Source organism: Bos mutus, chromosome 14 (assembly GCF_027580195.1).
Source record: "Bos mutus isolate GX-2022 chromosome 14, NWIPB_WYAK_1.1, whole genome shotgun sequence".
Taxonomy (NCBI): Eukaryota; Metazoa; Chordata; class Mammalia; order Artiodactyla; family Bovidae; genus Bos; species Bos mutus.
The window spans coordinates 45,406,007-45,424,217 of NC_091630.1; positions in this window are offsets into that span (position 1 = coordinate 45,406,007).

Consider the following 18,211-nt stretch of genomic DNA (forward strand, 5'->3'; position numbering starts at 1 on the left):
AATTTTGCATATTTTTGAACTGTAAATAAATGACATACTGCATCTCTCTACAATGTCCTTATTGTATTCAATAATACATTTTGAGACTTACACAGGTTGACACATATAGCCATAGTTTGTTCCTTTTTTCACTGCTTTATAATAATCCATTGAACGAGTATATCACAGTGTGTTTGTTCTCCTCTTGAGGGACATTTTGATCATTTCCAGTCTGTTTATACAAGTATATTACATTGGTTGTTCTTGTTCGCATCCTCTTGTGCACGTATGTGAGGATTTCTCTAGGCTTTTTATCTAGGGTGGGGTTGTAGGGTAACGCTGTGTGTGCCGCTTGAATTTTTCTGGAGATGTCAAAGGTGGTACACTCTCTCCAGCAATGATGAGAGTTCCTGTTGCTTCACACTCTGGACAAGGTATTGTTAGAGTTGTTTCACTTTTGCCAGTAGTGATAGGCATGAAATGGTATCTCTTTGAGGTTTTATTCTGGTTTTTAATAAAAACAGTTTTTTTTTGTTTAGTTGCAGCGTGTGAACTCTTGGACTTCCCTGGTGGCTCAGATGGTAAAGAATCTGCCTACAATGCAGGAGACCCATGTCAGGAAGATCCCCTGGAGAAGGGGATGACTATCCACTCCAGTATTCTTGCCTGGAGAATCCCATGGACAGAGGAGCCTGGTGGGCTACAGTCCATGGGTTCGCAAAGAGTTGGACATGACTGAGCGACTAACTTTCACTTTCACACGTGAACTCTTGGTTGCGGCATGTGGGATCCAGTTTCCCGACCAACGATTGAATCCAGGCCGCCTGCACTGGGAGCTCAGAGTCTCAGCCACTGGACCACCAAGGAAGTCCCTCCTTGTGGTTTAAAATCCCATTTCCCTGATTATCAGTGAGATCTGCTTACAGCTCCTTTGCTGTGAGGTTTTCTTCTCCTGTGGCCAAGAGCAGGGCATAGCCCAGCTGTTTGAAGGTGGGGGGCAGACACAAGAGTTGGAAGGAACTGATAGCTTCAACAACATACAAAGGATGAATTTTGTTTTGTTATCCTGTGAGTATACAGTGGCTGCCTTGGCAGCAGGAGGGTCCACTGCCACTCTGTTGCTTGTCTATCTTTTCCTTATCACCCCTGCACTTCCCTCTCCAGCAAAGCTTCACTTTCCTAGTCGTCTATAACTAACCCGGAGTATTAGATGAGGCTTACTTGCCAAGGGCTGGGAAATCCTCGGCTCCACAGGTATGGTACCTGCATAGAAAGATCTTTATCTCCAATCAGTGAGCTTTGTTTGGGTATCAGTTCCAGGTTGGAGCCAATTTTGTGGGATAAGCCCTGCAAATCTTGACATTCCGCCTCTAGATTTTTTTAACAGCATGTAGGATCTCAGTTTCCCTGAAGAAGGATTGAATCTGCATCCTCTGCATTTGAAGCACAGAGTCTCAACCACTGGATAACCAAAAGAGTCTCTAAAAGCTAGGATTCTAAATACACTAGACTCATTGGAAAAGACCCTGATGCTTGGAAAGATAGAAGGCAGAAGGAAAAGGGGATGACAGAGGATGAGATGGTTGGATGGCATCACTGACTCAATGGACATGAGTCTGAGTAAACTCTGGGAGACGGTGAAGGATAGAGAAGCCTGGCATGCTGTAGTACATGGGGTCGCAAAGAGGCGGACACAACTGAGTGTAAACAACAACAACAGATACTCAATATTTCCTGGGAAGATGTGAAGACTTTCATGGAATTCTAACTCTTGGACAGTGTCACTTTTTTATACCTATAGATTTTTTAAAATTGTTATTTATTTAACCGGAGGATAATTGCTTGACAATATTGTGATCATTTTTGCCATACATCAACATGAATCGACTATAGGCATACATATGTGTCCCCTCCCTCCTGAACCACCCCTCCACTTTCCTCCTCACCCCATCCCTCTAGGTTGTCACAGAGCGCTGGCTTTGGGCTCCCTGCTTCATACATCAAACTCTCACTGGCTATTTTACGTATGGTAATGTATATGTTTCAATGCTGTGCTCTCAAATCGTCCCACTCTCTCCTTCTCCCACTCTGTCCAAAAGTCAGTTCTTTACGTCTGTGTCTCCTTTGCTGCCCTGCACGTGGGCTATACCTGTTGATTATATGACTCCCTTCCCCACTGACTGGGGCCATTTCTTTTTCACAGAGAAACAAAATGGTATTAAAATTTCTATCACTTCTTCTCTATCTTAATGTACAAACGCCATTAATGCCTTGTGAGTATAAAGGAATCTAGCTGGCATCTGGTCTTCTCATTTGGTCCAAGAACTCCCTTAAGTATGCCAGTTTCTTGACTTGTGGAATTCAAATTGGGCCCCAGCAAATTTTAAATAATGGCATGTCTTCTTCAGTACGCTGCATGAATATTCAAAACCACGAATGTGAAAACTTGAATGGTAAAGGTTTATTAAGCATGTTCACGTATTCTTTTTTAAAAAGAACTTCACTGAAATAAAATTTATGTACCATACAAATCACTCATTTAAAGTATGTAATTCAGGAAATTTCCTGGTAGTCTAGTGGTTAGAACTCGGCGTTTTCACTGCCAAGGGCTGGGTTCAATCCCTGGTTTGGGGACCTAAGATCCCACAAGCTGCACGGTGTGACCAAAATTAATAAATAAATAACGAGTACAATTCAGTGATTTTTAGTCTATACACAGAGTTGTTCAACCAACGTCAAAGTCCATTTTAGAGCATTTTTATCACATCAAAGAAAAACTTCATGCACTTTGGCCATCACTGCCCAGCCTCCATCTCTGTTCCCAGTTGTAAGCAACTGTTGATCTAATTTCTGTACCTACAGTTTTGCCTGTTCTGGACATTTCATACAAACAAATGACATGGCAATGTGTCATCTTTTGCACCTGGCTCCTTAGAGTAATGTTTTCAAGGCTCATTCAAGTTGAAGCCTGTAGAGCACATTCATCTGTTGATGGAAACGCATATTGTTTCCGCCTTTTGACTATTGTGAATAGTGAGTGCTACAATGAACATTCCTGTACAAGTTTTCACTTAAATACCTATTTCTAAGTCTTTGGGGTATATGCCTAGATGTGGAATTGCTAGGTCATGTGGCAGTTCTTGGGCTTCCCAGCTGGCACTAGTGGCAAAGAACCCACCTGCCAATGCAGGAGACATAGGAGACTTGAGTTCGATCTCTGGGTTGGGAAGATCCCTGGAGGAGGGAATGGCAATCCACTTCAGTATTCTTGCCTGGAGAATCCAATGGACAGAGAAGCCTGGCAAGCTACAGGACATAGGGTCACAAAGAGTCAGATATGACTGAAGTGACTTAGCACACACACACCCACGGTAATTCTTGGTTTAAATTTTTTAGGAACTACCAAATTGTTTTCCACAGCAGCTGAACCATTTTACATCCCCACCAGCAATGTGCAAGTGTACCATTCTCCCACATCCTTGCCAAAATTTGTTTTCTGTTTTTATTGTTATTTTTATTATGATAGCCACTCTAGTGGATGTGAAGTGGTATCTGATTACGATCTTGATTGGCGTTTCTCTAATGACTCATGACATTGAACATCTCATGTGCTTGTTGGCTGTTTGCAGATCTTTGGAGAAATGTCTATTCAAGTTCTTTGCTCGTGTTTTAATTGGGCTGTTTGGTTTTATACAGTTGAGTTGCATGTGTTCTTTCTGTAAACATTTTCTGAGCATAAATTTTGTGTGAGGCATGGGGGAGTTACATGGGAGGAGAAATACAAAGATGGATAAAGTAAGATCCCTACCTTCTAATTGCTTGCAGCAGAGATGTGAACAGTGAGTACCCCAGCACAGACCTGGCACTCGGAGAGTTCAGTGGAGAGAAGGAGACTGCACTTCTGGTGGAGCAATTTGGGGGCCCCATGGAAGGTGTGAGCCTGGGACCCCACATTGAAAGTGGGAAAATGGTAGAAATGACCTGGCCAAAGCTCAAAGATCCCCATGTGGCCCGCATGCTCAGTCATGTCCGACTCTGCCACGCTATGGACTGTAGCCTGCCATGCTCCTCTGTCCTTGGGATTCTCCAGGCAAGAATACTGGAGCAAGTTGCCATTTCCTCCTCCAGGGGATCTTCCAGGCCCAGGGATTGAACCTGCATCTCCTGCACTGGAAGGTGGATTCTTTACCACTGAGCCACCTGGGAAGCCCAAAGACCCCCAGGGAGATAGTAAATCCAGGAGAATGTTGGGGACAGAGGTGGGGGGAAGTATGTAGGGGAGGAGGGATACATGAATGAGATGATACACATTTAAAAATCGACAAGATGAGGAGAAGGAAATGACAACTCACTCCAGTATTCTTTCCTGGAAAATTCCATGGACAAAGGAGCCTGGCAGGCCAGTCCATGGGGTCACATGACTGAGCATCCACGCATAAGGGGGGGTGGAGGGAGATGGATTGGTAGCAATAAACAGGTAGAACTAAAACAAGAAAAAAATGGACAAGATGAAGCTACAGAACACAGAGTAACAACAACATGAATGGAAGTTTCGTCTGAGGATTTTAAGTGTTCGGAAACTGAGTACCAACCTATCAGGAAGTGTCCTCTGGATGCGGCAACAGAGCGGTTGTACCAGTTTGTGGTGGGGCTGCTATGACTCAGGTATGTGAGTGTGGCTGAGAAAAGGCTGCCTGAAGACCTTGGAGCCCAGAGAAGTCCTGTTTCCTACTAGGGGACTTCTGTCTTAGCACCTGGACCACTCTGCAGAGCCAGGATAACTGGTGGTCTGCCCCTGCCTCTGGGTCCCCTCTCTGTTTGTCTGAGCCCACTCTGTGAGCTGTCAGTCCTGGCCGGGCCTCAGCTTAGTGGTTTCTGGTCATGCCTCAGGTCACTTCCAACCCAGATGAAGGGCCAGGACTCCTGAGAAAAACCACAGTGGCCTCATTACCTTCCACCCCAGACCAGTGAGAGAGCTAGCTCCCAACTTGGAAAACTCTTTCCTCAGTTTGGGAAGGAAAATAGTGGTGCAAAGCAATAGCTCATGTGCCCTGAAGGCCTTCTCGGTGCCAAGCCTTGGGAGGAAACCAAGACTCAACCCTGATTTGCAGAAAGCCCTGGTCAAGCTGGGATCAACCACATAGAGGTGTAAACAGCAGCTGAATTCCCAAGGTTGCTCAGAACCGGCTGTCCCTCAGGACTGAGGGGTGTTCCTGATGACCTGGGAACAGTCTCTGGCCGTGAGCACTTTCCTAGGAGCATCTCTAGAGACTCGTGGGGAAAAGGTGCTGTATTTCATGTGAACATGTTTGATGTTGTGAGTGGGGTGCAGTCTGGGAGCTGGAGAAGTCACTGGAAACTGGAGCCGGCAGTGTTAGAGGCTTAGAAAGTACACCTGGCAACAGCCTTTGCAGTGTTCATACAGCAGTCATTTCCTCTGAGTGTCTGGCCTTCCGTCCCCTAAGGATGTGTGTCCTGGTCACCTTTGCATCCTCACTGCTCAGCATGGGGCATCAGCTTGTAGTGCTTGCCCTGTGATTTCTTCCTCTCTTGTCACAGGCAAAGATAGCATCCCATAAGGAGAAAATCTGCTATGGTCACTTACGGGTGAAATGTCACCTTCTTCATAGTGGCCCCAAAGGCCGGGCCATCCAAGTGCTTTTTGTTTAAATTGTAGTAAGATACACAAGTGGGGTTCCCCAGTGGTTCAGTGGTAAAGAATCTGCCTGCAATGCAGGAGACTTGGGTTCAATCCCTGGTTCGGGAAGATCGCCTGGAGGAAAGCATGGCAGCCCACTCCAGTAGTCTTGTCTGGAGACTTCCCATGGACAGGGGAGCCTGGAGGGATACAGTCCTCAGGATCATAAAAACTCAGACATGACTGAGGTGACTGAGCACACACACACACAGATACACGGTTCAGATCAGTTAAGTCACTCACTCAGTTGTGTCTGACTCTTTGTGACCCCATGGACTGCAGAACACTAACTCCTGGAGCCACGCAAACTCATGTCCATTGAGTTGGTGACGCCATCCAACCATCTCATCCTCTGTCGTCCCCTTCTCCTCCCACCTTCAATCTTTCTCAGCATCAGGTCCTTTCAAATGAGTCAGCTCTTCAAATCCAGTAGCCAAAGAATTCGAGTCTCAGCTTTAGCATCAATCCTTCCAATGAATATTCAGGACGGATTTCTTTTAAAATGGACTGGTTGGATCTCCTTACAGTCCAAGGGATTCCCAAGAGTCTTCTTTAACACCACAGTTCAAAAGCATCTATTCTTCAGCACTCAGTTTTCTTTACAGTCCAACTCTCGCATCCATAAAGGACCACTGGCAAAAACCATAGCCTTGACTACACGGACCTTCGTTGGCCAAGTAATGTCTCTGCTTTTTAATATGCTGTCTAGGTTGGTCATAGCTTTTCTTCCAAGGAGCAAGCCTCTTTTAATTTCCTGGCTGCACTCACCATCTTCAGTGATTTTGGAGCCCCCAAAAATAAAGTCTGTCACTGTTTCCCCATCTATTTGCCATGAAGTGATGGGACTGGATGCCATGATCTTAGTTTTTTGAATGTTGAGTTCTAAGCCAACTTTTTCACTGCCCTCTTTCACTTTCATCAAGAGATTCTTTCGTTCCTCTTCACTTTCTGCCATAAGGGTGGTGACATCTGCATATCTGAGGTTATTGATATTTCTCCTGACAATCTTGATTCCAGCTTGTGCTTCATCCAGCCCTGCATTTCTCATGATGTACTCTGCATATAAGTTAAATAAGCAGGGTGACAATATACAGCCTTGACATACTCCTTTCCCAATTTGGAACCAGGCTGTTGTTCCATGTCTGGTTCTAACTGTTGCTTCCTGACTTGCATACAGATCTCCCAGGAGGCATGTCAGGTGGTCTGGTATTCCCATCTCTTTCAGAATTTTCCACAGTTTGTTGTGATTCACACAGTTAAAGGCTTTGGCATAGTCAATAAAGCAGAAGTAGATATTTTTCCGGAACTCTCTTGCTTTTTTGATGATCCAGCGGATGTTGGCAATTTGATCTCTGGTTCCTCTGCCTTTTCTAAAACCAGCTTAAACATCTGGAAGTTTGCAGTTCATGTTCTGTTGAAGCCTGGCTTGGAGAATTTTGAGCATTACTTTACTAGCGTGTGAGATGAGTGCAATTGGGCGGTAGTTTGAGGATTCTTTGGCATTGCCTTTCTTTGGGATTGGAATGAAAACTGACCTTTTCCAGTCCTGTGGCCACTGCTGAGTTTTCCAAATTTGCTGGCATATTGAGTGCAGCACTTTTAGGATACACGAGTATGGTACAATTTACCATCTTGACCATTTATAAGTTTCCAGTTCAAAAAAATTTTTTTCTGACCGCCCTACATGGATTTGTGGTATTTTAGTTTCCTTACTTCCATCTCGGATTGAAACTGGGCCCTGGCAATGGGAGCATGGAGTCCTAACCACTGGACCACCAGGGAATTCCCAAGTTTACAGTTTAATAGCATTACACATATTCACATCGTTGTGCAATCAGTCTCTAGACTTTTTTGTCTTGCAGAACTGAAACTTTGTACCCATTAAATAAATTCCCATTTCCTTTCCCCGCATCCTGGCCTCCTAACCATTCTCTAACAACCAACATTCTACTTTCTGTCACCGTGAATATGATTACTCTAGGTACCTCGTATGAGTGGACTCATACAGTATTTGTCCTTTTGTGACTTGTCTATTTCACTGAGCATCATGTTCTCAAGGTTCATCCCTGTCGTAGTATGTCTCAGAATTTCTTGTCTTTGTAGGGTGGAATAATATTCCATTGTATGTCTATACCAAATTTTGTTTATCCACTCATCTGTCAATGGACATGTGGGTTTCTTTCACTTTATCAGTCAATCAGTCAGTCAGCTCAGTCGCTCAGTCTCTTTGCCACTCCATGGACTGCAGCACACCAGGTCTCCCTGTCCATCACCAACTCCTGGAGTTTACTCAAACTCATGTCCACTGAGTTGGTGATACCATCCAACTATCTCATCTTCTGTCATCCCCTTCTCCTCCTGCTTTCAATCTTTCCCAGCATTAGGGTCTTTTCCAATGAGTCAGTTCTTCACATTAGGTGGCCAAAGTACTGGAGTTTCAGCTTTAGCATCAGTCCTTCCAATGAATATTCAGGACTGATTTCCTTTAGGAAGGACTAGTTGGATCTCCTTGCTGTCAAAGGGACACTCAAGAGTCTTCTCCAACACCATAGTTCACCATCAATTCTTCGGCGCTCAGCTTTCTTTGTAGTCCAACTCTCACATCCATACATGACTACTGGGAAAACCATAGCTTTGACTAGACGGACCTTAGTTGGCAAAGTAATGTCTCTGCTTTTCAATATGCTGTCTAGGTTGGTTGTAACTTTTCTTGTGAATAGTGCTATGAACATAGGTTACAAATACCTCTTTGAGGCACTGCTTTATTTTTAAATTTTTATTTATTTTTTTGTATTTGGCTGTGTTGGGTCTTCATTGCGATGCTCGAACTTCTCATTGTGGTGACTTCTCTTGCTGCTGGTGGGCTTTAAAGCATGGGTTCAGTAATTGTGGCACAGGGGCTTAGTTGTCCCAAGGCATGTGGGATCTTCCCAGACCAGGGATTGAACCTGTGTCCCTTGCATTGGCAGGTGGATTCTTTACCACTGGACCACCAGAGAAGTCCTTGAGACCTGCTTTTAATTTTTTTGGATATATATAGAGAAGTAGAATTGCTGGATCATATGAAAATTCTATTTTTAATTTTTTGAGGGACCATACTTTTTCCATAATGGCTGCAGCGTTTTACATTCCAGCATGCAGCTGTTTACAATAGCACGCAGGTGTTCCAGTCTTTGAAATACCTGTTCTTCTAAGACTGAGGTGTGCTCTTTAAATAACTTATTTGAACTTAGAAATACAGAAACATTTTCTTTCTTTTCCTTTTTCATCTTCCCACCTCCCAGATTGTAGCTGGTGTGGTTGCAAATGAATCTGGTTTTTGGAGATCTTATACAATGAGAAAATACTAGAAATCCCAAGGCTGATTAAGGAATCTGCTTCAGGCTACAACACTCCACTGCCTGGGAGGGCCAAGTAGACTGGCCTGGGGAATCCTACAACTGTGTGCATGTTTCTGTAGTCCACCATCTCCTCCTCCCTTCCTCTTAAGCTGACAATGAACTGATCTGTGAAGTTTTTTTCTCCCATCCGTAAAGCACTACTTCTTCCCTTCTAAGAGAAGTAATTTCAAATGGACAGTTCTTCATTGAGAACCCAGATTGTGCACCCTTTTTATCCTGTGGCTCTCGGAGCTAAAACCTAGAATTGCGATTGAAACTTGTTCCTGAAACCTCCATCCCAGAGAGGGGATCCTGCTGGCCCCTCTCTCCAGAATGCGCTGCGTTGCATCTGGAGCAGGTAAGAAGGGATGGTTTCTGGCTTTCAGCTGGCCTCGGGAAGGTCCTCGGGGACAGACTCCAGGCGGTGGTGGAGCAGGAAGTCAGAGCAGCTGGAGGAACTCTGGTTAGGGAATCTCCCCCGGGGCCACAGCTTTTGCTCTGTCTAGTTCCTTCCGTGACAGCCGGATTCATTTCTTCACTCCCTGGCCAGGTTCTCTGTTTCCCCGGCTCACAGTCCAAGGTGGGCGGGGGTAGGGGGGTGGGGAGATGGCTTGAGGGGGCAGGGCAGGGGTGGGGGGAATCTCCCTCCGCTGCTTCAGGAATGCTGAGGGCAGCAAGTTGGACTCCAAAGGCTGTCATGAGAAAAGCATCTTCGGTCCCCTCCTGGGAATGTGGCAAAGATCCTCTAGCATCCATCTTGCTGTAGCGCCCAGAAAAGTCTGACAATGCTGTTGCCAAAGTCAGACCAAAGCCATAGAAAATGAAAAGTCAGATTCTGGACAATAGAAGCATCTATTTCTTCTTTCTCTTTTTCTTCTTCTCCTGAAAAAGATAAGCTTTCCATTGTCACTTCAAGACAGAAGAAAATGATGTGTTAGGGGTCCGATTCAACTTCTCTGTGTCTGCCTTAATGTTCATCTTTTACAAAATGTGGCTAACTTTTGTTTTTCTTTCTTGACTTTCCAAGCCTGGTGAGATACTCAGAGGGGTTGGGAGGCCAGCATCGGTGGAACAGCATCTATAGGTGCTTCACAAACTTTTCTCGTCTTTAGAACCTTATGTACTGGTGAGGTTGATTGGAGTAAAGTCTACCAAGGGCACGTGAATACAAAATTCCTTTGTCCTCATAATTCCTTTAGAAGCAATAGAGCAGGAAAACAACTGCTTTAATGCGCACAAGATTTGGGAAAGTTCCTTTTTATTGCATGGATGAGATGGCCACCAGGTAAGATGTGAAAAACACAAAGGTCATTCAGTCAACATTAACTGAGCGTCTAACTCTGTGCTTGGCTCTATTTGATCTGCTAGGACTAGGACGGTTGAGATGAATAAATAGGACGGTTGACCTCAGATGTACAAATAATTGCAACATAGCAGATTCCATGGGGTTACAAAGAGTCAGACAGGACTTTAGTGACTAAAACAAACAAAACAACAACAGATTTTTGTGTTATAATAAAAAGACATATATATTTGTTCTTTGCCCCCAGTTCCTGGCATAGAACTCTTAAAACCTTTGGAATTTCAGGAGTGAAGTGTCTTTTGTTATTCATAACAAGCCCCTTTCAACTAAGCCAGAGTTTATGCTAATGAGTTGACTCGAAGTTGGCAGTTAGATGGTTTCAAGGAGGGGGTTGGCCTTGCCTAGAGAGTTGGAAGTTTCAACTGCCATTCATCCCCTCCTACCAGCAACCTCTTGGGTAGGAAGAGGTGATGGAAATTGAATTCATCAGTGCCAATGATTTAGTCAATCTTGCCTACATAATAAAACCACCATAAAAGTTCTTTTTCTTTTTGGCCATACCATGTAGCTTGGGGGAATCTGAGTTCCCTGACCAGGGATCGAACCCCTCTGTAGTAGAAATACCGAGTCCTAACCATTGGACTGCCAAGGAATAAAAATTTTTTTTTTTTTTTAACTTTTTATTTTGTATGACTTCCCAGGTGGCACTAGTGGTGAAAAACCTGACTGCCAATGCAGGAGACATGGCTTCAGTCCCTGGATTGGGAAGATCCTCTGGAGAAGGAAATGGCAACCCACTCTGGTGTTCTTGCCTGGGAAACCCCATGGACAGAGGAGTCTGGCGGGCTACAATCCATGGGGTCGCAAAGAGCTGGACAGGACTGAGCTTCTGAGCAGGTTAGCCGATTAACAATGTTGTGGTAGTTTCAGGAGAATAGCCAAGGGTGAAAATTCTGGAACTATGAGATTTGGAGAGCCTTCAGGTGAGCGTACACCTTGAATGCTGGAAGGGCGGTGTGTCTGGAGAGGGTACCACCTTTCCCCTCTGCATCCTTCATCTGTGCAACCTTTTCATCTGGCTGTTGATTTGTATCCTTTATAATAAACTGTTATCTTAAGTACAGTGTTTACCTGAGTTATGAGTTCCAGCGAAGTAGCAACCCCAAGGGGGTGTTGCAGGAACCCCTGACTGTGGAGTCAGCTGGACAGATGTGTGGGTAACCCAGGGCTCCCATTTGCAGCTGGCATCTGAAGTGGGGGCAGTCTTGTGGGACTTAGCCTTTAACCTGCGGGTCTGTGGTCACCTTGAGAGGTGTCAGAATTGAAACTGAACTGTAGGATCCCCAGTTGGGGTCAGAGAGCTGAGAATTGCTTTGGAAAAACCAAACGGCATTACAAACAAGGCCTCTGTTCTTACCACCATGACTATCATTACTGCTAGGCTGAACCCTATGAAATTGCCTTTTTTGTAAGTAAAAATAATTGTCACAGCATTTTGATATAATTCAACCTAATGCCTTTTCTTCAGCATTTATAATTGGTAGCAGGCACAATACTGAGTGCTTTACGTGAGTCCGCTTGAATATTCCTCACAATATTCTTGAGATCAGTACTATTGTTATTCCCAGTTTATACTTGAGGAGACTGAGACTTCCAGAAGTTAAGGAAAAGGCCGAGGATAAATGGCCAGTGAGAGGCAGACCTGGTTTTGATCACAGGCTGTATGTCAGCAGACTCTGATATGCTCCTTTCCTTGGGCTGCCTTAGCAGAGTGTCACAGACTGGATGCTTTTTTTTTTTTTTTAATATTAGGAATGAGAGTAAACTTTAATAATAGTTCACTCGTTAAAAAGAGTAAATCTACGATGAGTACATTTCTTTGTGTACCTAATGAAAAAACACACAGGGACTTCCCTGTAGTCCAGTGGTTAAGAATCCGATCTGAAATGCAGGGGATCGAATGTTTGATCCCTGGTCTGGGAACTAAGATCCCACTTGCCACAGGGCAGTTAAGCTTGGGAGCATCCAGGAAAGATCCCACATGATGTAACAAAGATCCTGCATGCTGCAACTAAGATCTGACACAGCCAAATAAATAAATACAAATAAATATTAAAAAGAAAATATATACAATGAAGTGAAATTTAAATACATATACAAGGCGATTTTTTGTGCGCTAAATAAAACACATCATTTATAAATAAATGTACAGCATGTGGGATCTTAGTTCCCCAACCAGGGATCGAACCCATGCCCTCTGGAGGGGAAGCATGGAATCTTAACCATTGCACCATCAGGGAAATTCTTTTTATGCCTCTTTAAAAAATATATTTATTTATTTGGCTGCTCCAGGTCTTAGCTGTGGCATGTGAACTCTTAGTTTTGGCATGTGGGATCAAGTTCCCTGACCAGGAATCGCCCTCAGACCCCTTGCATCGGGAGTGTGGAGTCTTAGCCACCAGGGAAGTCCCCCTTTTATGTATTTTTGACCGAGAGGTTTATATTCTATATTAAATCATAAGATAAAAGAAGTTATAGATGGTTTTGGTTAAATGTATTCTCTCACAATTTCAGAGGCTAGAAATCTGAAATCAGGGTGTTGACAGGCTTGATTCCTTTTTGTTAGGCTCTGGGGGGAAATCTGCTCCTCCTTTCTTTCTCACTGTCCTTGCTGGCAATCCTTGGCATTCCCTGGCTTGTAGCCGTGTCCCTCCCATTTTCGCCTTTGTCATCACACAATCTTCTCCCCATAGGTTTCCATCTTTCTCAGAAGAACTCCAAGTGATTGGACTGAGGGTGTCCCTTCTTATAATACAAACTCATCATGATTACATTTGCAAAGCCCCTATTTCCAAATATGGTCACATTTACAGGAACCAGGGGGTTAGGGGAGAAGGAAATGACAACCCGCTCCCATATTCTTGCCTAGAGAGTCCCGTGGACAGAGGAGCCTGGTGGGCTGCTGTCCATGGGGTCGTACAGAGTCGGACATGACTGAATCGACTTAGCATGAGTGCATGCATTGAAGAAGGAAATGGCAACCCACTCCAGTATTCTTGCCTGGAGAATCCCAGGGACAGGGGAGCCTGGTGGGCTGCTGTCTATGGGATTGCACAGAGTTGGAGATGACTGAAGCGACTTAGCAGCAGCAGCAGGGGGTTAGGAGTTCAGCACGTTATTTTTTGGGGGGGTTGGGGGACACATTTTGATCCACACAACGTTGAGCTTCCATGGGGAATCTATGGCTTCAGGATGCTACATGCCTGTGTTGCTGCCAGGATTCCAACCTGCCCATTGGCCTCCTGGATCACACATGCCCTTTACAGAACCAGGCTAGCTGGGGTGCCAGCGTGGGTACAGGCAGAGGGCTGGAAAGGAGGAGCCAGGCTCCTTCTCTGTGGGGGAGGGGAGGTTGCAGAGGAATCCAGGTGGACCACCCAGGACGTGTGGGCAAGGCAAGGGGGCATTTTTCATGGCTGTTGTGAACACACATCTCTCCCTGCAGTATGGTTTAAATCACCTTGACAGGAAAACCTCAAACGTAGAATCTGAGCTGAAGATGCTTTGTTTTTCTTGCTAATCAGTTCTCTTGCTTTCGGTGAGTGGTTAGAAAGATTTCAACATTTGACAGCTGAAAAGCTTGTTGGAAGCTCTTGGAAGACATCTTGGGAATGCTCTACAGAAATGCAGCAAGTTAAATGAGAACTAGAGACCCAGTGAGTAGAATTCATGACTACATATCCTCAATACTTGTCCAAAGAGACAGGGAAATGTGTTAAGCACTGTTGTATGATAGAAACTGCAAGGCCCAGGAAGAGTCACGAGAGAGTACCTAGGACTGTGGTCACAGACAGCTCTGGCCTTGAATCCTGGGAGAACTGGGGAGTCCCCGGATGTTCATCTTGATCTTGGGGACCTGCCTGGAGTAGATCTTGTGTAAGAGTTCAGTACTTGAGGGAACCAGAGAGGAGACTCTCTCGTTGAGCAGACTGATAGAAGTTGGTTCTGTCCCATCTTTTTTGGCAAGTCACAAGGAGTTCACTTGAACTAACAAGTATCCATTTGGTGATACTTGGAAAGCACTTTGGTTTTCCCCCGGGTTCTCATGAAACATGGCCTCACGCATTTAAGCAAGTCATGCTTCTGAGGCCAAGCCAACAAAATGGTCAGACCACAGTCTCCAGCCTTCACATAGAAAGAAATTCTCCTCTGGTCATTTCAACAATGACTCAGTTACTAGGAGCCCAAATACTCCGGTAGATAGCCGCCATGTGCTATCTGTTAACACTGCCCTTCACCTTCTGGGCTTCTGCCCCAGGGCTGGCCACACAGACTCTTTTTCTTGGGCCAGACGGAGGTTTCTTAAGTGTGACTCAGACTGGAGATTAGGTCCAGGCAGAGGAGATAATTGTTTCTAGTCTGGTTTCTCCTTGGGAGGAGGAAGTTCCCGTTGGAACTTTGCTCAGACGTCAGCCTTTACGACTCTCCCCTCAGTTGCTCTCTCACGTTCCCCAGGTTTTGAGCCCTGGACCTTCTCATTCTGTGCTTCCCCACTCCCAGTTTCCGTCCAGAGTCCCAGCACCCACTTCTCTCCTGGGGGCCAGGGCTAATGTCCCACTTTCTGTTGGGAATGGAGTGTCAGCTCAAATGCAGTTTTTCTTAGATTCCCTGCTGGCTCGGCTGTTCCCACTTAGAAACGACCTGGCTCTGTCTGACTTACTTCACTTAGTATGATAATCTCTAGGTCTGATATTCAATGTCTTCTGAGCTTCCCAGGTGGTACAGTGGTAAAGAATCCACCTGCCAATGCAGAGATGCTAAAGATGCGGGTTTGGTCCCTGGGTTGGGGAGATCTCCTGGAGTAGAAAATGGTGACCCACTCCAGTACTCTTGTCTGGAAAATCCCATAAACAGAGGAGCCTGGTGGGCTACAGTCCATGCGTCTCAAGGAGTCGGACATGACTGAGCACAGCAGTGTATAATGGAAAATCATATGAATAACTACATCTAGGCCAGCTAGAAGTCCAATGTGCTCTCCATTGTGCCACACAGCCAGTTAAGGAAAAGCATATGAAAAAGAAGATATATAGGTGTGTATAACTGAATCACTGCTGTACACCTGCAACTTATGCAACATTGTAAATCAACTAGACTTCAATTTAAAAAATTTTGTAAGTTAAAAATAAAAACAGGGACTTCCCTCGAGATCCAGTGGTTAAGACTCTGTACTCCCAATGCACAGGGCACGGATTTGATCTCTGGTCAAGGAATTATTAATAGATCCCACATGCCACACAGTATGGCCCAAAGATAAAAAAAAAATAAAAGTAAATTAAAAAGTAAAAACAAAACTAAAAACAACCTGGCTTTTGACTCCAGAGGCTCCAGTCACTCGAGCCTAAGCCAGATCTTGTGGGCAATCAGCTGTTCGGTCTTACAGAGTTCTCCTACCTCCTAAACTCTCACTGTGTTATTTTCCAGTCTCACTGCCAGGCTGGCTCGCAGGCCCGTCACCGCTCAGCACCACAGCTTCCCTCCTGACCGCTCTCCTGGCTCCCAGCAGCTCAGAATTCTTACAACAACTTGATTGATGCTCTTAACTCCCCAACTCTGCTCCTGTCACTTCCCTGCAAAAAAAACCTCCCTGGGCTTCCCTCTTCTCTCCATCAAATGAAGCACCCCTTCCTCCTCCCAGAATGAAGGCTTCTTTTCAAAATGGGCCTTTTGTCATGGGGTTGCATGGCACTCCCTTCATATGTTGTTTCAGGCATGATGAGTATTATATTTGTTTTTCAACCCCTGGGCCTTTCCTGATCATTTAATTTATCCCTTGCAGCATCACGCTCTCACCCTCATCTCCATCTGTTGCATCACCAACCTGCAGGGCTTATCTCAGGTGCCTCCCCACCTCACTAAGACCTTATCACACCTGAGGTTAATCTGTGGTATATGCCCAGAAAGGTACATGTATTTGAACTTGCGTGCAAACTGTATGCTACTTGAGTCCCTGGGCCTAGTAGATGCCTGGTTTATCTGTTAACTGAGTGTGGACAAATGCTGGCTTTATGCTCCCCGCCCCGTCCCAGCCACTTCTGGCCCATTACAGCCTTGCTTTCTCTACTCTTTTTAATCAGACACAGGCAATAAATTTGGCATGGAAAGGACTACACCCGCAACCCCCCAACCAGCCCCCACTGATTTTATATTTTGTTGGAGGCAAAAGCAAATTTCCAAGATTCAGGTCAATACCAATTTCAAATTCTTTCTGCCAGTTGGAAAAGAAAACTTTGAAAAAGACATTTGACTTTTTTTCTTCAACTTGGGGAAAAATTTGAAAGCTGTTAGCCTTTCAAGGAAACAGGATACTTAAAAACAACAACAACAACAAAAACCCACCCACCAGCCTGGCTTTATGTAATTCAATCCTGTCAAGCTCATTTAATCTTTTGTGACAGAACAACAGACCTGGTAGATCGAGGGGGAAACAGTAGTTGGAATTTATCTTTGCTGCCTTCGAAACTTTTGATTCCTGGGTTCCACTCAATATGATTATTATTAAACTGCTTGAGAGGTTAGAGAGAACCAGTTCTAGCTAGGGGACAGAAGTGGCCTCCCTAGGGGGTCAGCCTTGAGCCCAGTTGCCCTAAACAGTGCCTGAAAGGGCCAGACAATGGAAAAAGGTAACGTATTCCAAGTCAGCATTAATCTCAAAGTGGAATTGGGGGTGTCAATGAATAATCAGCCAGAAAAGCAGCCTTGGCAGTTACTTAAATGATCAACAGAAGTGGGCAGGGTTGACTAGAATAGAGTTCACTTTTGGGGAGAAGAGCATCATTAATGTACCTATAGCTTAAGAACAGGAGACTGAAGTCAAGCAGTGCAATAGGTAGGAATCCTGCAGCCCTGAGCTTGCTCTGACTCAGTCCCCTTCCCAACTTCACAGCTAAAGATGGGAAAGAGAATTTGGATGACATTCAAGGAAGAGTCACAGAGGTAACTGAACTAAGGCCGGGACATGGGAATTGAAGACTTATACCAAAAAGTTAACTAAATTTTGTTTATTGAATTTAGAGACGGACAACCTTGTCAGGGCAACAACAAACAAGAATAGAAAAAGGTTTAAATTACAACATATGAGAATGAAATTAAATGTAGGGCAGACTTGCTTTATTGGAACAGATATCTCATAGGATGGTTGGAGGGTGCTAGGAGTTAACTGACAGGCACACCTGGAGAACCCCTGAAAATACGTCTCCACCTCATGTTGTTATATGAGGTTTACTTCAAAGCACAGTTGACTCTTGAATAACGTATGTTTTGAACTGTGCCAATCTACTTACACACAAATTTTTTTTCAGTAGTAAATTCCATAGTACTACACAATCCATGGTTGGTGGAATCAGTAGATGGGGGTTGGGGGAACAGAGGAACCATGGATACAGGGGGCTGATTATCAATTATACATGGATTTTTCACTACATGGAGGGTTGATCCTCTAACCCCCATGATGTTTGAGGGTCAACTGTACTTAAAATCCAAAATGGAAAATAAGAGATAGTCAGTGCCTCAGTGGCTTCAAGTTTAGTTATCATTTATACAAAGAAATTTAAACACTGAATAAAGCTATTTCTTAAGACGAGTGCTGGGGACACTAGCGGTGAGGCAGTACTTTCCTATGTGTGGATACATGGCAGAACTCATCTGTGGTGCAGCCAGACAACACACAGGTAATGGGGTTCTTTCTATTTCCCCACCTTTAGTACCAACAAGCCCATGATAAAGTATCTAATCTGGGAAGATGGTAACATGGGAAATGTGAGTGCAGGGCTCCCTAACCTACCAGTGTCCCTG